The sequence below is a fragment of the Perissodus microlepis genome, chromosome 15 (assembly GCF_051167445.1).
Source record: "Perissodus microlepis isolate ML-2025 ecotype Zambia chromosome 15, ASM5116744v1, whole genome shotgun sequence".
In the NCBI taxonomy this organism is placed as follows: domain Eukaryota; kingdom Metazoa; phylum Chordata; class Actinopteri; order Cichliformes; family Cichlidae; genus Perissodus; species Perissodus microlepis.
Genome location: NC_140475.1, coordinates 23,673,688 through 23,699,276, shown reverse-complemented (window position 1 = coordinate 23,699,276; position 25,589 = coordinate 23,673,688). Strand labels below are relative to the sequence as shown.

General features: G+C 40.2%; 1 protein-coding gene across 2 annotated transcripts in view; it reads left to right on the top strand.

Annotated features, from left to right (window-relative positions):
• The first annotated feature begins 6,361 nt into the window (after positions 1-6,361).
• Positions 6,362-25,589, top strand: part of filip1b (filamin A interacting protein 1b) — a 49,690-nt gene continuing 30,462 nt past the window's right edge. For both annotated transcript variants that reach the window (XM_084952823.1, XM_084952822.1), the window contains exon 1: positions 6,362-6,794. The gene's annotated coding sequence lies outside the window, so the exon portion shown is untranslated. The remainder of the gene's footprint in view (positions 6,795-25,589) is intronic.

Genomic DNA, 25,589 nt, shown 5'->3' with positions numbered 1-25,589 from the left:
TGGTAGAGTCTTCCAAGGCAAGATGGGCCCCGGTAAGGAACCCAGACTAAGCCAGTCCTGGTGGTTGTTCCTGGCCAGCTCAGCCTGAACAAACAAGGTGGGTGGCGTCATCCGTCCTGTGGACCCGGCCTTACAAGTCAATAAGTGTTTATTTTTTTGTTTTATAACCACATATTTTATCTTTTATTTTGAGACCAATACCATTTTAACCCAAAGGAAAGCAATAATTGCTTATAATATACACAACGTTGTGTTTTCTAAGCAAATATTTGATAAAAATGTGTAAAATGCAGCAAAAATTTCTTTGTATAACTGCATAATGTACCTGTGTGCTAGTTTAGGAAAAACAAGATGATCAGTGAGTTTTGGTTGGTGTCATTTCATGTTGGTTGGACCTTACTGTGAAACTGTTTTTGAAGGATATTAAAAAATGTAATTCCCAAAAAATGTTCCAGCAAATTGTGATATCTCCAGCTGTCCTGCCACGATCATATTCCTCCTCAGGTGAAAAAAGAAGAGGTTATTACCTCAGTTACCTGAAGTATATTTAGTCCTCTGCAGCCCTGGTTATCCACAGTGATGTTCAGAGCTCATTACAGTAAATTGAGTCACTGCCTTCCTCTGTGTGGAAGCAGTGAGATGATTATCACACGGCAGCAGTTCTCTCGTTCATGTGCGGTCCCCGCAGAGGTTCAAATTAATGGAACATTACAGATAAAACACGAGCTGTGGCACCAAACTGTGTGAGTGCAGGAGGAAGGTTGGGTGTGACGAATGAGTGAGCGACGGCGCTGCACCAGTATCACGATGCAAAGATAAACCACAGCATCTTTAACACTTTCCCCACCAGAGTCTTGTGTTGAACTTACCAGCGATTTGTTCAAGACCCGCAGAATATTTTTCATCTATTGATGTATAAACACATGTTCACAGAAACACACCATCACATGATGTAAAAACACAGAGTGCTGGAATATCTCACCACTCGCAGCGATAATGTTAACGTCAACCTATTCTTCTTATTTCCACGAAAGTTGCTTTGCATGATTCAAGGTTCAAGATAACCCTTCTTTACCTTACACTGACCCTGTTCCATTGCAGCAGTCTTTCCATGGGACTATATAAGGAAAGCAGAAGACATTTATTTTAGCAAGTAACTTCTATGACATGCAAGCTTATTATGGATGAGTGCATCCACACATTAGGTGGCGGTATGGCTGGTTTGAGTCAGACTCGTGAACGTGGCCCAGAGATAGCTGCCGATGTGGGCCACATTTGGACCGGACGTTCCTTGCTGTCTGCAGATTGCACTCAGACATCCATTAGAGTCACGGCCTCACTTCTGAGCTTTAAAGAAAGAGATCCAGGTCTGCACCAAAAGGTCTAATAGGTTCTCTTCTCCACCTGCTTTGAGGTAATCTTACCAACAAACACGTGTGAGACTGCATACCTCTTAAGGCATGAAATAAGTTCCCACATCTCAAAGGGTCACGACTGGATCTGGATTAGAACTTTTTAAACTCTTTCAGTTTGACATGTATTTGGGAAGATGTTTTCAGTTTTTCTCCATCTTCCAAAAATTAAAACTTCTAAGCTGAACTAACTCAGTTCTTGTAAAAGTCTCACACAAATCCATCTGTATCTTTTTGAGTGATCCCACTAAGAAACAAATTTGAAATCATACGTTGACGTAACCTGAATTAAATGGGATCTAAACTGCACACCAGAGTGACTTTAGACCTGCTGATGTGTGTCCGGATGACAGACACACATCAGCATGACTTTCGTTTTTTTGTTGACTACTTCATAGTTTATGTACCTGAAAAAAAAAAACTCCTTGCAGCATTTTTGAGCGTTTTTTTTTCTTTCTCTTTAAAAAAAAAAATCAGGTTAATTTGATTGGCTGTGCTACAGCTCACGCACACATACGTACGGAGTGTGGTTTGAATAAATGAAGTGAATTAATGGTGCACACTTTCTATATAATATGAGTGTTAAATTTTATATTTGGGGTGAAATATCAAGTCTTTTCAAGTAAACCGGTTTAAGTCCAATTCATGTCCCAGGTCATTGGTGTAAAAGTCCAAGTCAAGTCACAAGTCTTAGAACATTTTTTCAAGTCAAGTCTAAAGTCATAAAATTAATGACTCGAGTCTGACTCGAGTCCAAGTCATGTGACTCGAGTCCACACCTCTGCCGGATGACTCCTGAAACAAAAATGGACTGACGCTGACCTCCTGTCAGTGTGTGGATGTGTGAACGTGTCGCCGTCCAGCAACTGTTTTATTTCATGGATTGATTCTTCACATGTATCTGGCACATTTATAAGACTGAATATTTCCAGGAAGACCAGGCTGATCTCCAGAACATGAACGTGTGTGTGTGTGTGTAATTATGCAAGCCGTTTTGGCTTTGCTTTTATGAAATGATGTGCTTATTTTTCAGGCGCTGACACGATTCAACATGTTGAAGGATAAAACAAAAGCTCCTTTAACGATGTTTGTTCATGAAAACATCTCAGAGAGATCACTCCCTGATAAGAAGCACAAACTTAAAAGCACAAACTCAGCTGTGTTGTGTCTGCTGAAGCTGGTTGTCAAACTTTGCAACAACAAGCAGCTCCGGTTCTCACTCTTCCTCATTGATAAAGCCAAACTCAGAGCTGCTTTATTAGGAACAAATGTTGCTGCGTTCACAGCCCTGAATAAATCACGTCGTGTTTGAAAAGCCTGGTCTGATCCAGCCTCAGGATGGCTGTTGAAACAGTTGGGAGAGCCGCTCCAAGTGATTTTACTTTACATCTGAAAACAATCAATGACGAGAAATTAGCGCGCAAACACGCCCATTGTTGTACACAGCTGAGCCAGACTCAAGCTGAGCCGAAGATCACTGAAAAAATAACATTTACAAGCTCATTGCTGACTACAATAAACCACAACATGATTAATAACACTATTACAAATCAGTCGGTCCAAAAAGTGTTTGTTTTCCTGTTTGAATTGAGTCATATTTCAAATACATGAACTCAAATATTTTCCATATGCACATCTTTAAAAGGCTGTTAAAGGTCTTAAATTGATTCTTAGAAACTCTCAGACCTTTAAAGTTTTGTGTGCTTACGTTAATGTTGGTCATATCCCATAGCTTTAAGGGAACAAAGGGATATTTGGTGGAAAAATGTTAATAGTTTTTTACGTGTGCTAGTTAGAAGGTCTAATTTTTGTAACCCTATTAACAAGATTCTCAAGGGCAAATTTCAAACTGTGAAAAATCACATTTTCTGAGAACTTAGAGTTAGTTTAAGGTTACCGGGTAGGGCTTGTGTTCAGCATTAAGGTTCAGGGGTTACTTAGGGATTAAGTTGTGTAACCAATGAGAATATTAAGTAGTATAAATAAACATATACATGTGCCCACAGATTGGATATGCATTGATTTAGAGGTACATGGAAACACAGCTTAAAAGCACGGGAACAGTATTATAAATTAGAGCAACTCTTCCTACACATGGACATAGAACCTGAACGAAAAGCCTAAAACACACAGATTAGGATTAAAGATTAGGGGTAAAGATGACTTTGCAGACGTTCCAGGCACTGGTTGCCTAGGTAACCCTCTAATGCATCAACAACATCCTCCACTCTTATTGGTAGTTACTCTTGTTTACCTGAGGACTTGCTCACTTTGAGTGTATCATTACACTGCAGCTCCATCTGAATCTGCACAGGTGCAGTTCAGCAAAGTCCGCTGACTTGGTTCAACATTACTTGGCAACAGGGAAAGTGAGGCAGGTTGCACTGGTGCATTTGTGACAGCTTCACTTGAAAGGCCTTCACCGCATCATACATGCCATGTCCATGAACTGACAGATTTCCTTGCTGAGCTGAGCTCAATTTTTATCCCAATTCAGCCAACGGACCTCAGTATGATAAGGAATGTCGGCAAACTCTGAATCTATTTCCCACGTAAAAGACTGAAATTGACGGTGATTTAAACTTTTAGCTCAGATAAAATTTACGGTCTGCGTTACGGTGATCATTACATGCTCCATTTTTAGGACTTTACCACACAGCCTTTCCTGGTGTATGATACAGTGATATGCTGTTAACTCACTGGTACAGTTCTTCTCCTGCATCTTTACTCGCATCCTGTTGACTAGTCCGCTTTTTTCACCGCACAACACCGGCGCTCCATCTGTTGTAAGTCCAACAAGTGTGTCCCAGGGCAGTTTCATGTCGGTTTTTCCTGTCGTTGTCCCGTGCATCGATTTAATGTTCAATATTTCCTCTCCACGGATGAAGATGGTCAGCTGTGCAATGTCCATCATGTCTGTACTTTCATCCACAGCAAGAGAGTATGCAATAAAGTTTTTGCTTCTTGTACACAACTGTGTTCTTAAATCAGTGGCCATCTCACAAACCCGATCAGCAATCGTATTTCTCCTCAGGCTCACATTTGCCAAAATCTGCGTTTTGTCTGGACACAAGACGACGCACACCTTCATCATGCAGCTCTTCAGAGTGGTACCGGGCTGATTTGGCTATCTCCTCTGCTACAATAAAATTTGCTTTCACAACAGCTTCACTTTGTGATTTTGCTCTGGTGAAATTAAGTCTGCTGAAATGTCAGATTCTTCTTTGGCTCTTCTAGTTTCCGCTCTGCATTTAGGTTTTTCAGCTTATCCTGACGTTTTGTCTCGTAGTGCCGTCTTAAATTAAATTCCTTAATTACAGCCACATTAGCTCCACTAATAAGACACACGGGTTTACCAGCAATGTCTGTAAACATATATTCAGTCACCCACCCCAAGGCTATGCTTTCAGAATCAACTTTTCTCTCCACCATTGTGAGCGGCTAGCTTCGCAATAACAGAAGTTTGACTTGATTGACGCGGGAATGTTCCCAGTTAGCCTAGAGTTCAGCAAGGAGTATGTCTGTGAAGGTTCTCAGTCATCCAGGTCATCGTAGTCAAAGGAGCTTGCAAAGAAAAGCGTCTGGACTTCTTTAAGTTGCTTGAAGACGTTTCACCTCTCATCCGAGAACTGAAGAAGCTTCTCGGATGAGAGGTGAAACGTCTTCGAGAAACTTAAAGAAGTCCAGACGCTTTTCTTTGTAAGCTCCTTTGAGTTCAGCAAGGAGGTTGCAGCGCTGCATTATGGGATCTGTAGTTTGTATAGTATTAGCTCCTCATATCGTCGGGCCATGCATAACAATAATAGTACATCTAATGATCTTGCGGGCCGGATATAAATGGATGTGGCCCACGGGCCTTGACTTTGAAACAGGTGGCATATATGAATTTTCAATTATATCATATTTGCTACATCTGGCTTATTTTGCAATTTACTACTTAAAAATGTATTGTGCAATTTTTTGAAGTTATTCAGGGGGGAAAAGGGGATGTAAAAGTCAAATATGGCACATTGGGCATTGAAAGGCTAATGGGTTAAGGGTAAATTTATGGATTACAGTTACAGGTCGGGGTTAGAATTAAAGATGCTGGATCTAGGTTTAGGGGTTAGATTCATGGGGGTTAGGGTCAGTGATTGTGGATAAATTTCAGGGGGTAAGGATTAAAAATTAGGAGTCAGATTAGAGATGGTGGCACTGTTGCATTACGAAGTTCCTGCTCTGAAGGTTTAACTTGTTTAAATAGAGAATACATGATATATGTTTGTGTTTGTATACAGACATATTCACATAAATAAAATTATATTTAGCAGCAGTCGGGCAATTCTGTATTCAGAATTATTCAGTGTGAGCAGGACAAAAGTGGGTCTAAAGACGCTAAACGTTACATAAATTATTAAAAAAGAGGTTACGTTTAGTAAAAATGTGAGGATTAGAAAGGTTGGGAATAAAACTGAGGTTAGAGAAGGGGTGAGAAGGTCAAAGAAATGATTGTCAAAGACACTCGTTAGGGTTAGGGAAAGGTGAGAAGATGGTGTGTTCAAGTTTAGGGTTAGGATTAGGAAATAAAGAAGATGGGGAGTGCTTGGAAGAAGTGAATGAGACAAACTGACTATTTAAGGTAAAAACATATGAAAACAAAGCAAATCTGAGAGCTGATAGTTCACCATGAATACCAGAAGTTTACTGATCTTGTTTATTCAAGTTGAATCCACTTAATTTTGAGTGATCAACTCAAGTACAGTGATGCCACATTAACAGAGGGGCAGGAACATCTGGGTTTCATGCTGTTAAGAATAAAAATATTTTGGAGTGAAACAAAACAAACCAAAAGTCAAGCCAAACGCACCCCAACCTAGTCCTTTGGCTGTGAGAGGAGGAGAAGGTGTGGTCAGGGCTGATAGCTCAGCTGTTGGGGGTTTGGACGAGCCTCAGTCAGTCCGTCAGTCAGTTGAGCTGCTAACACAGAGTGAGAGCACGGGTTAAATATAGAGCAGAGCCTCAGTGCTGATGACCGGGAACAAACAGGCGTAAAGAGAGAGGCTGAACATCCTGCGGCAAAAAGAGAACTTATTTTATTTCAGCTCAGAGAAAGACTCTGTTTATTCTCATCTCTGCCCTTGCACGATCCCCTCCTCTCTCTCTCTGTCTTCAGTTCTCACTCATACTCTCTCGGCCAGTGAGCATACAGCCTAAACTTGGAGAGGACAAAGCTTCACCATGCTCCAACTTTGGCAGAAAAGGAGACACAGTGAAGGCTGGATTTAAGATTTAAAGGAAAGAAGACAGACACGCTGGTGTGGTCAGTGCTGGAGAAGAAGTGAAGTATTAATAAGGACCGGAGTCATTTTGGGACCGAACAGCTGTGACACTAAGAGCTACCAGGTGAGTAACTCTGATTTCTGGCTTGTTTTGATATATTTGTTTTGATTTGCCACAAAGAAATCTAGAAAAACATCTGACCACTACTGAAATGGGTATGTGCCATCATATTTGCCAACATGCCAATATCATAGACCGATATTTTGAAAATATATTGGCGTATACCATTACTGAAACACCTTACACTGATGGAAGCAAAACAATATTTATAATTTTTTGCACATTTATTTATTTATTCATTTATTTATTGTTTGCAGTTATTATACAAAAAACAGGACAATCATATAAAAACATACTTTTCCCTCAAATATTCAGAAATGCAAAGATCCAAAGATCTGTATAGAGTTGGTGAATCACAACTACTATTAAAGAAAAAGAAAATCCAGACAAGATCATCTGAACTAAATTAAATGTCAGCTAACAGCAAAACTGACATAAATATAGGTTTTATATCACCAAGTAAACAGTATGAGAAGTTATCAAAATGTTTATTTGAAATTAAAAAACTCCACAACAAATAAATATCCAGAATCCAAATATAATGATTAAAATAAAGAAATCAGGATATTTCAATAAATAAAGCAGTTTAAAATAAAGATTTGTTACAGTAGTTTATATCAGCTAATTACTTAAGGTAGTTTTGAGGTGTTGTTCCATATTATTGGCAGCTGAATTATTTCCCGTTTTTTCATCAGAAAAAAATCAGACGAGCTTGGTGTTCTGCTTCCTTGTAACTTCATTCACTAAATAATCAAAAATACTAATAATCAGAAGTGTGGAAATGTTATATTTAAAATTTGTCTTGTCGATGCACAGCAACATCAGTCATACAAATGACGTTGCAGAACCAAAAAGTCAGCTGAGGGAGGAGGTCAGGGTGGATGGACGGGTCAACAAAACATCAGCAGTGACTCAAACCAAGCTATTTATGGAAGCCTGACTCATGACGGTGTATTTGATCTGTTAATGGAGTGAAAAACGTGATCTAAGCTAAGTGTGATGTGTGTGCGTTCAGTTTAGAAATGATAACATTATTAGTTATTATTAGGCAAAAATATTTTAAGGTCATTGCTGTAAATCCAGTTAAAATGGTCACAAATTAACATTTGCTGCTTTGTGACTTTTTTTAATACTGAAAAATCAACAGGATTTCCAACTACCTTAAGACCTCAGAGACAAAAATATGAAGCACATTTTTATGAGGTTGGGGTCAGGTTTGAGCTCACAGTCTAATAAACCTCTTCATGAACCTTTTACCTCACCTGCATATGTTTGATCAATTAAAGCATATCCAAATAATTCATGATGAATGATTAAACTTCCTCAGAATTACTGAAAGCGGTAAAACATTTTTTGTTTATAATTTAACGGGTTTAAAGGCCTTCCTTTCCAAACTTGATTATTTCATCACATACTGCACATTCATGATGCAAATTCTAGACTCTAAAAGGAGAGTGGGAGGCCATGCTCTGGTTTCCCACACGGATCACTTTAATAAATGTCCAAACAAAAACTGTACTCTTATCCCATGCCAGGTTTTTCTAATAGATTTATTAATATAACCCCCAAATCATAAATTTGTCTGCACAATCTCTTCAACAAACAACATCCTTTAACCTAGAAATGGAAAATATGACAGAAGCAGATGATGCAGTAGATGTCTGTGCGAAGCTGGCAAAAATAGAAAGCGTATGGAGTTACAAAACAGAGACACAGAAAGGCTCAAGTGTCACAAATAACATTCAGAGTTCAGTTTGTGCAGCATACCACACCCTGCATCCCCCAACCCTCGACTCTGATGGGAAATCTGGCCGAACAGTTGAGGGGACAGATGTGTGCACAGAGAAACAGTGTAGTAGATTTGCACCATCAACAGCTGAGAAAGAACTGTTATGACAATGATTATGTAGGACCTAAACACCTACTGCAAACCAACCACACAATTCAGGTATTTAATGGACAAAAGGGTGACCGTGCTGCTAGACAAAGATTGAGATCAAAAACATCTGGATGACCCATGATACCTGACGGTCCACCATGGAGAACTGAAAGAGGAAAAGAGCGAAAAGAAAAATGACAGATGGCGATGTGACTAAATCTTGGGTGGACAAGTGTTCGAGTATTTAAAAAGTCTAGGAAACAGACTGAGTCCTCTCTGTAGAGTCACTGACTGAAACCATAGTCTTCATAGCAAACACCAGGCCCTCACTATGTTATAAACGCAGGGATGGGATTAGTAAGACTGGCACAGTCACTGATCCTAACTCTTAGGTTTTCGTGCATGTTAATGTTGTGAAGAGGTGCATGTTAACTCAAACCACCACCTTCTTTAAACCTAACGTTGTAGCAAAGAAGTCAAATGGCAAGTCGGGGGAAAAAAAGTAGAAAACAAAAATCTCCAAACCAGATGTTTGGCTGTTTGGCTGAGAAACCTGCGGGTTAATACTGCCCCCATGCTTTTAACCTTCTAAAATGGGCTTGGTATGTCTTTAATACAAGACTGTTATCTCCACCTAAACACAGGGAGGAGCTAAAATCCTGCAACATAGTGATTTGATGGTCAACAATCAGGAGGAGGAGCAGGCCATCCGCAAACTGGAAAGTTGGTGGTTCGATCCCTGGCTGCTCCTCTCTGCATGCCAAAGTATGCCAACATACTTCTGGTTCTGCAGCATGAAGCCAACAATCTGCATAAACCTGCATGGTTTTTAAAGGCCAGCAGGGGGTGACTCCTCTGATGGCAAAAAGAAATCTGTCCTTAACTTGGTTTCTGTGTGAGCTTAGTAAACACTTTCCTGATGAGTTTCTCCGTCTCTAGTTTCAAGTCTTACTTAGTGCAGGAGGATTTTCAGTTTGTGCCTTTTGGTCCTTTTGGCTTCTTAAACTCTCTCGAATTCTTGAATTTGATTGGTTGACAGATTTAACAGCCAAAATTTATCTTAAATGCAACAAAAGCAAAGTGACCTTAATCATCTCCTTTCCAGGTCCTGCTGTTACACTTGGGCTCTATTAGAGCAGCTTTGCATGATTCACAGTTCAAAATAATCCTTATTTATTTCATACTGGGCCTCAGTACAACTTCTCATTTCATGTCATTTCTGAAACAAGCCATTTTAGCTCTTCCCCCTTTGAGACAACTTGATTCTGATTGGCTGTCTCTTGCAAACAGAAGGATTTAAGATGGGATTATCAGGGATATCCACTTCCTGTGGCATCATAGGGGATTGCAGGGATTTCTTGAACATGCTGTACGCTGACTTCTTCATTTGGAGCAAGCGATACATGACAGAGAATAAGGAAAAGCAGACTCGGCTCAGCTTTGTGTAAGTGCTGTGTGTAAACGAGAAATGATCAACCTTTTAAATAAGGCTGAAGTGGGGCCAAAATAATAACGTCAGAACTAAAGTGTAAGTGTGATCAGTTAAACGCTTTCAGGCGTCATTTAGATGTATAGTGAAGGCTTCAATAATGAGTTACTGGAATGAAGCGACACCCACTGAGCCACGCTGAGTGTGTCGTTACTGAGTCATGAAAGGATCGTCTGTGAGACACTCGCTCAGTGAATCAGTGAGTTATGACTCCCTTATTCACAGCCCAGTAAAGGCTGGTTTCAGGAAGCAGTACATCAGGAGGCATTAATTTAATAGATGTTTTACCAGAGTGCTTAAGCGCCGCTCAGCTGAGAGACAAGCTCTGCTCTTTCCGACACAGTTTCTACAGCAGCTGGGAGGAGATGCTGCAGCCGGAAAACAATTTTCAGTCACACAAGGTTTGTTGTGTCCAGACTCAAATATCTATAAGCAGCTAATGAATGGAAAACATGAACGTTTGTGCAAGTATGCTCTGCAGTCAAGTGCCATTAGTTTCCCTGAATGAAAGAAAACTTGTGTTACACTAATAGTAGTAAAGATGTACTGTATTATGGTTTTATGGTATTCCAGAGACGTAATGGGATCATTATGAGGGGAACGTAATTGTAAAACGTTTTTTGAATTATAGCATGTTACTTCTGGTGGAGGGAAAAGCCCCGCTGGGTTGGTTCAAGCCTGCCCAGGACCTTCGTGCTGCACCCTGCTCATCCACCCCTATGGTCTCCTGTAATTTGGTCTGTTTAAACACTTTGACTTAATCATTGAGAGTCAGTGAGAAGTGTTTAGCAGTGGTGCAGGCTTGTTGGTCTGACTGGCACTGACTGTATAAAAGATGCATATAACGATAGTGATGTCACTCATTGGTGTAGTACCCCTTATTGTGTAGCTTCAGTGTTTTAGGATTCTGGTTGCATCCTGTCATGTGCAGTAGGCAGGATGAAGGACCCAAATGCAGGACTTGTACGTGGAATGTAAACTTAAAGCAGCAGCTTTTTTCGTTGGGAAAAATCCTCCATAAAATAACTTACAAAAACCAAAACCCTGAACATGGAAACTAAGAACTTAACACTTGGAAACAAGGAGCAGGGAACTAAGAATAATAGAAACCAGAAACCTGGAGAAACTTACAGCATATAGGGTATTACAACAACAGACAGAGGAAAACACAGGGCTTAAATACACAATAGAGTAACGAGGGAATAGGAAACAGGAGGAAAACAGAGCTTGGACTAATCTGACATAACGAGACGTGGAGGAAGCAAAACCAAATGCACTGAACACAGGACAAGGAACTATCAAAATAAACAGGAAACCTTCACAAAGACGCAGACTTGACACTGTGACATGGAGACACGACTGACTAGGAACATGAAACACAGAGACTAGAGTAACTAAACGTAGAACACAGGGAAGGCATAGAGACAGAAAACTAGAAACTATAAATATAACACACACATAAAAAAATGAAAGAGAACCAAACCCATGAAAAACAACAAATCAAATAATATAACTTAACCCAGAATTACACAGACCCAGTAGTGTGACACCTCCATGTTGGTTTGTGAAACAAAAAGGGACCCGTATTTAAGCTGCACCCATAAACTACATACACAACACACCAGCACATCCGGATGACACTGAGAGAAAATCCTGGAATTTTACTTTCCAAAACTAGAGCACAAAACAGCAGATGTCTGTGAAGGCTCTCAGTCATCCAGGTCATCGTAATCTAAGGAGCTTGGAAAGAAAAGCGTCTGGACTTCTTTAAGTGGCTTGAAGACGTTTCACCTCTGATCCGAGAAGCTTCTTCAGTTCTAGGGTAAAATGGTGGGGAGTCCCAGATTTAAGCCCTGTGGGAGTGTCCCATCGAGAGGGACAATCAACCCCCTAATGATCCTCTACCTAATCACATGAGTAGGTCACAATCAGCCAAGGTTTCGGGTGAGCTCATGGTGAAACCTAGCCCCACCCTATCATGTGATTTCCTGAGGTCAGATGGCCCGGGATGTGAGTGGGGGTTAAGGCATCTGGGAAGGGATCTCTAAACTGGATTATAGATGGCAGACAGTTGGTGTCTTAAGCCACCACCTCTGTTCAAAGATAGTCGCTCACTGTGGACATAAATTGCTTCTTTTACTCCTCTTTCAAACCATCTGTCTTCTCTGTCCAAAATGTGAACACTGGCATCCTCGAAAGAGTGACCTTTGTCCTTTAGATGCAGATGGACTGCTGAGTCTTGTCCCGTGGAGGTGGCTCTTCTATGTTGTACCATGCGTTTGTGAAGTGGATGTTTGGTCTCTCCAATGTAGAGGTCTGGGCATTCCTCACTACACTGTACAGCACACACTACATTGTTAAGTTTGTGTTTAGGAGTTTGTGTAAGCGTTTTCGGACATTGAAACGGCCGAAAACGCTTACGCTCCAGTACTGCGCATGCATGCAACGCAAGACGATTCGACCTGCCTCCTTTCTGTCTGCCGTTTATTTACTTTCCGGCTCTTTGAAACGTCGCGGCAAAATGTCGAGGAAAAGCACCGAGTTTTTTAAATGGACTAACAATGAGGTGGAGTTGTTGCTGCGAGTAACACAAAAGTACAAAGTTGCAAAAGAAAGTGAGAATTAAAGAATTTGAAGAAAAGCTATCTGGAGCATGTACAAAGAGATATTAATATTTAATAGGGCTGTCAAAATTGAGAGCAAACAAAACAACTGCTGTATAATGCCCTTCGTCGATTGCGATGCGAAAACGGCGTTTTCAAATGTATCCGCTTTGGAGAGCGTTTTCAAAACGCTGCGTTTTCCTTTACATAAAACGGCGTCTTAGTGTGGAAAAAGATGCATTTTCGCAATTCCGCAGTGTAGTAGTGAACATAAGTTAGTGGGAGAAAGAAACCACGGTACACGTGGCAGTATCAAACCAGGATAGAGGGAGGAAGGAAGGGCAGTCCTGTATTGGTGTAATCTGTGCCAGATCACACATGTGCATCCATCCCTGTGGCGACCCCTTGGAAAATAAGGGAGTGGCCAAAAGTGCTCAGTCAGCTGTGTGGAGTTAGTGTTCTTTCTGCACACATACGGGCTCTCTATGGGTTCTTCCTCCCACAGTCCAAAGACGTACGCATTATTTTAACCAGTGATTCTAAATTTGCTGCTGGTGTGAACGTTTTGTCTGTGTTAGCCTTGCGCTGACAGATGACCCTCAATGACTCTAAGCTGGATGAACATCCATCCATCCATCCATCCATCTTCATCCGCTTTATCCGGGGCCGGGTCGCGGGGGCAGCAGCCTAAGCAGAGAGGCCCAGACCTCCCTCTCCCCAGCCACCTCCTCCAGCTTATCCGGGGGAACACCAAGGCGTTCCCAGGCCAGTCGAGAGATATAATCTCTCCAGCGTGTCCTGGGTCTGCCCCGGGGCCTCCTCCCGGAGCAGACCCAGGACAAGCTGGATGAACAGTTTTGAAAAATGGTTGAATGGAAGAAAACAGATTTTCTGTAGCACCTTCTTAGGAATAAACCCACAGTAGCATAAAACATGGTGGGTTATGTGGAACTGCCTGGACCCAGGACACTGTCGTAAAAGAGAGTTTTAATCTCAAAAATGTATTTGTTTAGTAAAACCTTAACAACAGAAAGAAAAAGGTGCTCATCTTACTCTGGTGGCTAACAAAAATGTGAAAAAAAATAAAAAAAACCATAAAAAAAAATTCCAGGTAAAACAAAATTAAAAAACAGAAAAAAGTAAAAAATTTATACAAAAAATTCCTTCATTTTAAAATTTTACATTGTACTGTATTTTAACTTTGTTTTCTGCACATAAAAAAAATGAAGAGTGGAAACCATCTGAAAATATTTTAATTATCAGATTATCAGATGAAGTCTGCATATTTGTGAAATCTGGACCGATGTGCACTATATAAGAGCTTATATATTGTTCCTTTACTCCTTAATGTTTGTGCACTGGACTCCTCGGGGCACAGCCGGACCTGACACAGGCTACAAACTTTCACGTTTCCTTTGGATTTATTTCATGGTTTTGCTTTGGTTCTGATTTTGCTTTGAGGATTGAACTATACATCAGACGTCTCTTCTTCTATTTAAAAATGTTCCCGCTTTTATGTGTTTGAGAGCTGAACATTAAACAGAGAAGGTCTTTAACTCGACCTCCTCTCTGTTGTTGTACCCAGCATACTCCGACCCTGCCCAGATCTCCTGGGACCTTCCCTTTGCTTTGCTAGCTATTTTAAAAAGTTGTCTTTTTTCTGGGTGTGCATACAGGCAGCAAAAAACAAACAAAAAAACAAACAAAAACCAACGAATGGGAATAAAAAGCAGAATAATTAAATTTTTGAATGTGGAAATTGTTTGCTTGACCCGTCCGTTAGCACGTTATTTTTCAAAATTATCAAACATAATCTGCAACATGAAACCACTGATTAGAGTTCGGTGGCGATCCAGATGTTTGATTTGCACCAGTTGTTTCAAATCCTAACAGGATATTAAATGGGTCAACATATGTCTCCTCTAAACTGTTATGATGAAAGAGCGGATGTGTTTGGGTGTAACGGTTTGTGAACGCAGCGCTGATGATGACCAGGATCCCAACAAACATTCGAACCATGCAATTCATAAAAAAGATCTCATCTCAACCCAGCTTTCACAACTCAAGAGTTTCTTCTTATTGTGTTATTTCATCATTTCCTTTTAATTTCCCAATAACTGGAATCTTTGGGTTTCAGAAGGGGTGGTTCTTCTGCGATTCCTCAGTCATAATCTGGTGCAAAACGAAAAAGTAACTAGTCAGAAAAAAGTTTTGAGAAATCATGTTTTTGACTTCTGTTTTAGGGGTATTGTGCTTTGTGTTGCAAAATAGATCTTAGTTCCTTACATAAAAGTGGTACATACATTTGATGCTTCTGGAAGATTTCACCAAGAGGTAAAAAAAAACTAAAAGAGTTTTGAGGTACACCACAAGCAAACATGGACTGATACACTGAAGACGAGGTGGGATGTGAGAGTTTGCATGAAGCTATGTTTCTAAGCAGTGCAAAACATTTATAAATGCAGCTGAATGACAAATAAAGTAGTTGTATATGTTAATAAGAAGTTTAGAAATTGAGTCTTTTCCAGAACTGATCAAACAGTCGATTATAGGTATCTCCTTAATGATTTAAAGAGCTAAAGATGACAAATTTTTGCTACTTCTGTCATGCCTTTAGTGTATCTTATTAACCAGTCCCTAAGCATTATTAGATCTTGTAGTTCTCCATTATAATCCTTTGATAGATCAGAAACTTGTACCCAAAATCCTTACTGCCTGGGCTCCATGCCATAGGGTAGGATTACTCCGTTATCTGGATAAGTGAAGTGAATAAAACTTGATGTTTCCAAGTTTGACTCAGCAAACGTATCTAGATAATGGAAAAGATTTGCTTCTAGGAATAGCTCCAATGTTTCCAGTACATTTATAGCTGAACATCAGAGGTGAAAATCGCTTTGCAGATCCAAAGCAAACACAATTAAATCAAAAGATTAAACCCTCATTTCTTTTTGGCTGTTTTAAAATACCCTCCTGGTGGTTGTGAAAACTTGATCAAATGTTTGACTTGAATTTGCATTCAAGAAAGAAAAATGAGGAAAAACTATAACTGATTTCTAAAACCGTTGCAGATTCTGGTCACATTAGCCTTTAAATTCTCAGCTTCAGCTTGTAACAGTGTGATCGTAACTTCCATTTGCAACCCAAGGCCAACTGATAAGACAGGAACTATGAGATCATTCTGCTAATTCAGCTCACTAATCTGTGTGGGACCAGCGTCCGCCGTCATGTTTGGTTTCATAACAACAACTGCTGTTCCCATGACAGCATAACAGGGAGCAGAGGCGAGCACTGCATTTGTTTGGCTTCACTTTTCTGTAGCAATGAGGAGGGCATATCAAACAGCTGATAACATCAAGATGGATCACGCTTGGAAAGATGGGATGTTGATGTTGTGGCAAGCTGTCTGAGCTCAGCCTTGAATTTGCCATCATATTACAAGGTAGACATACTGCACTCTTATCCAAGTTTGAATCATATTTATGTTTACTCTTTCAGAAACCCTGAAGTAGGGACATAATGTCCTCCAATATCTGGACTGAGACTTTGTCTGTTTGATGCATTTGATGTGTGATCTGAACCTTAATACATACTCTAAAGGCTTCCTTATGACCCAGGTTGTCACACTGTAAAATCCCCCTTTGACACTCCTTTGGGTGCTTAAATCCAGCAAGTTTGTTCCCCTCATTCACCTTACACAGTGATTGCTTCAATAGATTAGTCCTAAAAACAGGCAGAACCAAAGAAAACTGATGAGAACCCTAAAATAAGTTAAAAGTCATCAGAATCCCCCCATCCATCCATCTGTTCCTTCATCCATCTAGTCGTCCATGCACCCATCCACCCATTCTCAGGCCAGATGAGGGTTTCCTCCAGGGTTTCCTCCCACTTGGATGGTACTGGAAAACCCAGTCCATTCTCATCCACAGGGCATCGGTTTTCAATACATGCTGTAACACAGCGGTGTGATGAACAGCAGGGACATTACACAGGAGATCAGCTAGTGCAGCAAACAGTCCAAACAAGCCCAAAGGTCAAGCACTGGGAAATAAGAAGAAAAACATGACTGGTATCACATAGAAAAAAACATGTATTTGTGAAAGCTAAACTCAAACTTCTTTTTTCTTGAAGCAGGTATAATTTATGATTTTAACTGTTTAGCTCCTTGAGGACAGCTTTGCTCCGCAACTGCAGCCAGTTTCAGCACTGTAAGATCAACACATGCTGTAGATTGGCTCTGCAACATACAAAGATGGATGTAACTTCTGGGAAACTAATTTGCAAACAACTGAAATCTTCATTCTTTCTAGGGGCCAGTAGGAGATGACTCCAGTACTTGCATAAAAAACTTCTGCTTAAATCGTGGAAGTCTGTGGGAAAATGACCCAGTGCTCCCTCATGTTTACCTCAGTAAACACTTTCCTGCTAGTTTCCAGGCTTCTGAATAAAACATGAGGTTATTTTTGTAAATAAGGGTCTTTATTCAAGTTAAACTGGAGGATTACTGTGGTTGTGCTCATTGTCAAGGGTTTCACAGTGAGATGGACTGCTGCTCATCACATTTGGTTTCAAAATAAACACAAAATGATGCAAGAAACGTCTGCTTAAGGCTTCACAACAGGACTTCACTAACCAGTGGATGAGCCATGGTGTGTAACTCTGTGCTCTGCACTTACCAGTGAATGAAGTGATAACGGCCTCCTTGTTGGCTGATAACGACTGATAACAGGTATCAGTGATTCAAGGCTCTCATTAAATGTTGATTTAGTTATTCAGGTTCTCCTATCCCAGATTTTCTATTTGAATGTAGATCTTCTTCATTGATGTGAGAAGCCTTACGCATACTTAATAAATCTCTGTCCCCTTTAGTTAGTATGGCTGTTTGTGATGCGGTGGGAGTCTTATGATACGGTCCAAACTTATTCCTCTCTCATGACTCATTTCTCGAGTCATGCATGTGGTGGGCTGACCACCAACCACTTGAGATTGGTCAACGCTCAGGAGCTAAACGGCTTGTAAAAATTTAAAGTGACGTAAAATGAGCAGCGTTCAAACCCTCGTGATATCCTGCCTCGCTCTCACTTCACCCCCACCCTCCCCCTCCTCCTCCTCTCAGAGTTTATGAGTCAAGTGACTTCATACTCAGTCCATTTGAAAGGCATGTGGGACTTGGCTGCTGGCCTACTGCATGTTGGGATGATGTCAGCTCTCTGGACTGGTCACCACTGATTAGAGCTCACGCACAAACTCCTGGGAGGAAACCTGCCTCATATAAACCCGAAGAATTTTAGCCTCGATGACTGACGAGGTCCGGGAATGCACCAGGATTTGGATGGTTAAAACCTCCTAATTTAGGAGTTTTATGGTAGAAGCAACAAGAGATTAGATTTCAGTATGATCATTTATGGTGAAATGACAGCAAACAAACTAAATTCTCCATGAAGCTGAGAGCATCTCAGCTATTTAAGCTTGAGCAGAATTATTAAGTGGATAAAAGCTTCCAGAGAGGAGGAAAAGAGGAAGAGGAAAGTTAAACTGACTGAGAGGATTTGTTAGGTAACAAAATATTTTTTTTAATCCGATCTGCTGTCCAAAAACCATTACATTTTAATTATAATTAAAGGGTTCTGGCAAATATGTTTAAAAAGAATAACTACCTTGATTATGTTCAGTGCAATCATTTCCTCCTTTCATAAACTGTTGCTTCAACTCAGAAGATGATCAGAACAGTCTGTTAATTTCACAACTGACTCTTTGCAAGGCCACCGTAATTATCTAAGGTTACGTGATTTCACTTGGACATGTTGTTAATAGAATTTCAATTCTTCTTCACCTTTATCAGCTGACGTTACAAAGCTTTGCCGTTATAAAGCAGTAGCACATTATATAGTAATTGTAAGGAAGGAGGTTTGGGGAGTGAAAACTGAACACATCAGCTGATGACCAACTTAGAGCTCCTGGTCCTGGAGTCCTTTGGGCCAGCGTGTCTCATTTACTCATTGAATAACGTATACATTTTTTTTTACATGGTAAATCCTTTAACCATGTTTACACATCATGTTATATGCTATCCGGTCGTTAAGTCTGATGTCACTAGCCGTGGCTGGGCCTAAACTCCGCTGCAGGTCCATATATCAAACGATCACTATGGCATTACTGAGAGTTGAAAAACTGTCTAAAGTCTTTCATCTTTAATAAAATGATCAGCGTTCTGCTCTACCAGGTGTAACAACTGAGTTTAACATCCAGGCATCCATGAAAACGGAATTTATGACATTTAATGAAGTTAGAAGTTAGCAGGAAGTTAGCTCGCTAGCTTCTATCTAAATACAATATAGCATGTCCTGACTGCGGGGTTTTGGAAACAAATTAAAACGTACAGCTCTGTCATCACTTAAAACATAAATGAAGACAGAAAACTAAACAGCAGTGACGTTTGTAGGGTTACTGAAGTTTTGCCAGCTGGTATATAATGATGTGCTACGTGACCGCTAGCGACACAGCTATGTTAGCATAATATAAACAAGCTAACTTTTTTCCACTCGATAAAAGTTAACGTGAGTGTTCTCGGTGGTCAGGAACAAATGTAATCGCATGGCAGGATGCTGTAAAAGGACCAAACTTCAGCCAGGAGAACAACTGAGATAATCCATCCACAATACGAAGTTAGTCATTCATATACTGCTGCATGGGCTGGGCTGTAGTTACATCCTAAGGTTTTAAAAACTGAGCTTAAATAAATGATTAGCGGTAATAAAAGCCGAGGGAGGTCAACAGTGATCACTGACTGTTTTAGGAGCTTTTTGAGATTAAATAGAAGAAAATACAAAACATTAAACATGTTAACAACACAAAAGCCATATTAAACGCAGACTACTTTAGGCCCGGAAGTAGGATTCGTCACGTCATCACTTAACGACCGGATAGCATGTAGGACATTTGGACCCAAACGCAAAGCAGAGTTAAAAAACAAAGAAAGTCCCAAAACATAGATCCAGAGACAGACTGGAAACAGCTGGATGATAAGTCACCAGTGACAACAATCTAGACAGTGATACGGGAGATGAACTAATACTAAACACAAGACAAAGTGACAAAGCACTATTAAAGTCAAACAGGAAACTAATAATGTCATAACAGGAACAAGAATTTAACAGAGAGAAAATATGGACAACTTCAATATCAAACTAATACCAGAGAGACAGAAAGAGTAAACTAGGCAAACCAAACGTAACGATGTAAAGGACACAGTCATGAATAAGAAAAGAAACCCAAGGACCCAGAAAAAATTTTAAAAAACATTTACAAAACCCACAAACTCAACAAAGCTCAAAACCCAAGGATAATCTCATGTTTGGAGTTTCTGTTGCTCAGAGAGCAAACAACATTTCATGATCTTTTTACAAAAAGTGAAAATAGAAAAAAATAATTTACATATTGGATTTGATTCAGCAACACGTCTGCGTCATGTAGAGTGGACATCAGTGAAAGTTACAGATACAAACATTTAAGCCACAGTCAGTCTTCAGGTGTAGAATATAATGTTGTAAAAAGTCCATGAACCTGCCTCTGCAAAACACCTTGTGCAGACATGTTAGTGAAATCCTTCCTTTGCTTTCATAATATTCCATAATACACAGTATGCTTCTGCTCCTGACTCCTGGATAAAAGATAAAAGTAAGTCATGGGTGCTCTGTGATAACCGAACTGGCGATGAGGGCTGTCGGCTGTAAATGAATGGATGAATTACTAAAGCCAGAGGAAGGCGTGTGCAGAGGATGCCTGTGGCTCCTGCCTCACCTAGATGGGCGAGCAGGCTGGAGCGAGCAGGTTAAACTGGGCTGCATTTACGATTTCTATTTTTGTAGCAGCTTCTTTGCGGCTCTGCTGCTCACTTACCAGAGCGGCCTTAAGACTCCATGTAAGGCAGCAGGCAGCGATGGAGAGGATGGAAAAAACATGACGATCTAAGAAACCTTACCTTTTACTCTGTTCTGCTGGGTGTAAAAACTGAACATTTCCTTTATTTTTCAGCTGGAAAATGAGGGTAGGATAGATTTAGTGATTTAAAAAGGCCATATTTTGTTCAATAACACACAAAAACAGTGAATGTATTCAGTGTATTTGGGCTGAGCTGTCTGTTTACACACCTTATTTCGTAATCTGCTTAGTCATTCTGGGATGAAACCAAAGGTCAGCCTTTCAGTATTTACAGTGCATACTTTAGACAAAATTACTTTTCCCTCATCTGTTTGTATGTTATTTATCCCACAATTCACAGACGGCAAGACAATAAGAACACATGCATCCATCTGTGTGCAGCACAACATTCAGTAAAATCACATATACTACATAAATACTATATGAATACTACATGAATACTACATAAAGTAAATGTATAAGAGGAAAAGGATGCAGAAGAAGATATGTTAATAATTTACGTAATTTTAATAATTTAGAAGTGTAGGAAACATTGGTTAATAATTTTTCAGGCTTGAAGTATGAAAATAAGTATACTTTCAATAAAAACAAGTAAAACAGGTAACAAATATCCTTCTTTTTATACCGACTCAAACACTGAAATACATAAGAAAAAATATAGATAAGTTTTACTCACACTGTTTGAGTGTGCTGTTTTAAGAAGGATCAGTCACCTGAACTTGACAGTATAGCCACACACTTAAGATTCACTTTATGCAAGCTGAGATTTGCAAAGCATCTTTGTGTTTGCAAATGCAAACTTGTCTGAACCTAGAAAAACCAGGTATAAATTACTAAATAAAACAAGTGTATGAAGCTATACTCCTCAGTGAGCAGTTAATAAAATAATCTTTAAAATGTTATAAAAACCTACAAATTCTTGTAATTTAAATTAAGTAAGGATACAGTTTGCATTCATGGTGAATTAATGTTCCTTCATAACAGCAACATCTGTGTCCTCAGTGAACTGCCCAGATGTGCATGTATTCTGTCATAGTCCAAATTATCCATGAATAGCTGTTCCCATGTTGGAGCAGGTTTGGATTATTGTGTCTTTTATTTGCTGTGTTAAGTGTAAAAAAATGACCCTTCATGCTATCAGATGCATCCATATGGCATCTCAAGAAAACCTTATCAGAGTTTGTCCAACAGATTATTTTTAAAATCACCCACTGATTAAAATGATGGGATGCTGATTAATAAAGTGAACTAAGGCTGAATAATGGCTGTGTCAAAAACCATGAACATTAAGATGAGTTCACCTTGGCTGCTCATTTGCTCGTCATATCTGTGACTTCAGGACAATGTCAAGGCAAGAAAGTTGCTAATTTAAGCAGATATGTGGAAGGTATAGAAACAGCATTAAGGATGTGGTTGTAAGGGCACGTGCTGGCTGTCGAGTGCTGCTTATAATTGTTCTATTTCTGATGTGGCTTTGACTGCCTGGTAATAAGGAGGTAATATGAGCCTGCAGCAGCGCTGAAACCAACTGTAAGTGTCACTATTATAAGCACAAGAGCTTGATGGGCTGATATTAGTCAAGCATTTTATCCCAGCCTGCAGAGCTCAGTGATTTTCCATGGACTGAAGCGGAGAATGACACGCTGAGTTAGTGCTTTGATTTTTGTGTTACACGGTCAATTTGTGTGGGGATTTTTGTATGCGTGACAGCAAATTAGAGTAAGTGCACTTTGATTGGAGCAGAGTTACTGTGAGGTCATTTGAGTGCATGTGACCCCACCCGACTTGACTGGCTAACATGAGCCAAGTCTGCAGTGCAGGAAAAGTGGGTTCATACCACAGACTGTGTATAAGAGGTGGAGAGAGCCACTGTGACGTCAGTCGCTAACATTTCAATGCTAAGAGAAGAATGAAATCAAAGAACTTCATTAAAATATTAATGACTACCATTAATGCACCACCAACACTGCAAACATTTTTGAGACTCTACAACCAAATTTGGTGTCATTAAGCGTGATGGACAGGAAACAAATCCAGGGCTCACACGCAGACAAAGTAACAAAGGGCGAGTCATTTATTATGCTGTTGACATGGCGAGTCGATCCAAGTTGTTACTAATGGAAAAGGGGGTCAAGAGAGATACAAGAGAACGAAGGCTTTACCACACTGGGTAAAATGGACAAATGGATAAAAACAGCGGGAGTCAAAACAAAAACAAAAATAATAGTAATAAAATTTTCAGGAAATTTTCAGTAAACATTTCAGATGATGTAAGACTAACATGAACAGGTAAGACCCCATTATAACAATATTACAAAACAAATAAAAGTAATACAAAGTTATACTATAACATCACCCCATGTGTAATATATTGTTTTAGTAATGTTAGTAAAACACTTAATGTCTGCGTGGTTTCTGTGACGTTAACGCTGTGTTGCAGAAACCTCTCTGTGTGGATCGTTGTCACATTGTCTCACAAATTACACACCTCTAATTTAAAACCTTCCCTGGATGAGTCACACAATAATTCACATTCACGTGTTTATTTGTATAAAGTTGGACATTTTAACATATCGTCTGTGAAGACCGACTCCCTGTCTGGCCAGCCTCTAATTCAGCGGTCCCCAACCCCCGGGCCTCGGACCGGTACCGGTCCTTGAGTCGTTTGGTACCGGGCCGCGAGAGTTGAGGCTCAGGTGTGAAATGTATAGTTTTCAGGGTTTTTATCGGTTTTCAGCATTATTTTGTTATCGTTTTTATCGTTTACTCGGTTTTCCTTGGTCTTTTCATGTGTGTTATGAATAAATTTTCTTTTTTTCGGTACCGGTACTAGTTTAATTTTGTTGTATTTATCCGCGACACCTTAAAGGCCGGTCCGTGAAAATATTGTCGGGCATAAACCGGTCCGTGGCGCAAAAAAGGTTGGGGACCGCTGCTCTAGTGGACATCAGAGGAACTGCAGCTCACCCCATTGATTTTTATGATACTGCTCCAGTGTTCATTTCATCATAACTATCTTTCTCTATAAAGGAGACCAGAACCATACATCTTTTAATGACACCCCCGTGATCCTTTTTATGTCTTGTATAAAGTGCTGTGAATGGCCTTGCATTATTGATAGGCCTTACACAAATAAACACTTCTTTGCCTCTTCAGTATGAGCCGAATCTCACATAGTAAAGGATGGAGTTTTATTGGGAATCCACAGGTTTGTGAGCTCAGCTGGCAGGAAGCCACGGACTTTTCGCAGGATTATTTCTTCACAGCTGAGCTCGTAAAACAGAGCAAGTGGTGAGAGATCTGTGAGGCAATGGCTACTGCTGCCAAAAAGATTCATGTGATTTCCTGGTTCATCAGCATTTGGAATTATTAATCTATTCTTGAAGTTTAGCTAAGAAAAAATTATACTCTGCGCTTCACACATAAACAAACACTTGTTCTTGTTGTTACTGTTATATTCTTAATCCACCCAACACACACAAAACTAAAGAAACCAAAATTAGAGCTAGAGTGGAAGAGAAGGAAACTTAAATATTACACATAAACATTTTACGCAGTGTTCACACAAAAACAGCTTCACTCCTGTCCAGTAGTGTCTTGATGCATGCTCCATCATCCAGGTGAGGAAATCCCAGAAAGTTGATTCAGTTCATCTGGTTGTCACGTTTTCAGTGGGAGAAACATTTCATCATCCATCCAAGTGGCTTCTTCAGTCTCAGCTGACTGCAGGTTTCAGTACATTTGCCTAATGACCAACACATATGCAGATGCACTGTCCATAAACCAATTCAAAATCTACAAAAAGTCTTTTCGGAATCAGCCGAGAAAACTGCAGTTGGTGGGGGTTAGGGCGGGTTAAAGCTCTGTGCACGAAGAACAAGACTGAGAATCAATAATAGATATTCATGATCTTTGGTCCTCAGGCAGCGCTGCATTAAAAACATGAATCTGGAAGGAGATCAGTGCACAGGCTCAGGAACACTTCAGGAATCACCGTCTGAGAACTGCTCAGCGTGGTGCTCACACACACGCAGGTTAAAGCTCCATCATGCAGTGAAGAAGCCAGACTGACTGTGACTGTGATGGAGAAACAGCGCCGGTTCCTGTGGACCAAAGCTTGTTAAAATGGACTGAGGCAAAGAGGATCCCAAGAGGATCCCAAAAAAGACACCAGGTCCTCCAAACTAAAGAGTAGAGGGATCATCCAGCTCGTTATCAGTGCGCAGTTCAAAAGCCTGCATCTCTGATGCTATGGTGGGGGTGCATCAGTGCTGAGAGGTATATACTGGTTTTAGAGCAACACATGCTCCTATCCAGATGATGTGCGATTTTAGGGAGGCCTGCATATTTCAGCAGGATGATGCTAAACCACAGACTGCATCTATTCCAGCGGCTTTGTAAGAGAAAAGTCCGGGTGCTGAGCTGGTCTGCAGGTAGTCCAGACCTTCAACCAGCTGAGAACATCTGGGGCATCATGAAACCCACAACAGGACAAAGCAGAGACAGGGCTGCTGAGCAGTTAGAATCCTCCTCAGACTCTGTTAAAGTCCACAGCTACTCTCCTCAGCTCACAGAGGTTTACAGTCTAATGTTAAAATAAGGCGGGATGCTGCACAGTTGGAAACTTTTTGAGATGTGTTGCTGCCTTAAAATTCAAAATTCAAAATATTTTTTTCAAAATGGTACATTTAAACATTTGATATGTTTTCTATGGTCTTTTTGGTTTCTGAGATTTGCAAATCATTTGTAAATCACAGTCTCCCAACTTTGTCAGGTTTGTGTTTGCATGACAGCACTTGTGGTGTTTGTTTCTAATCCATTTAATGAACAAGAGACGACATGCATGTTGTCAGTATGATCTATATTTACTCCCGGACACATCTTTACAA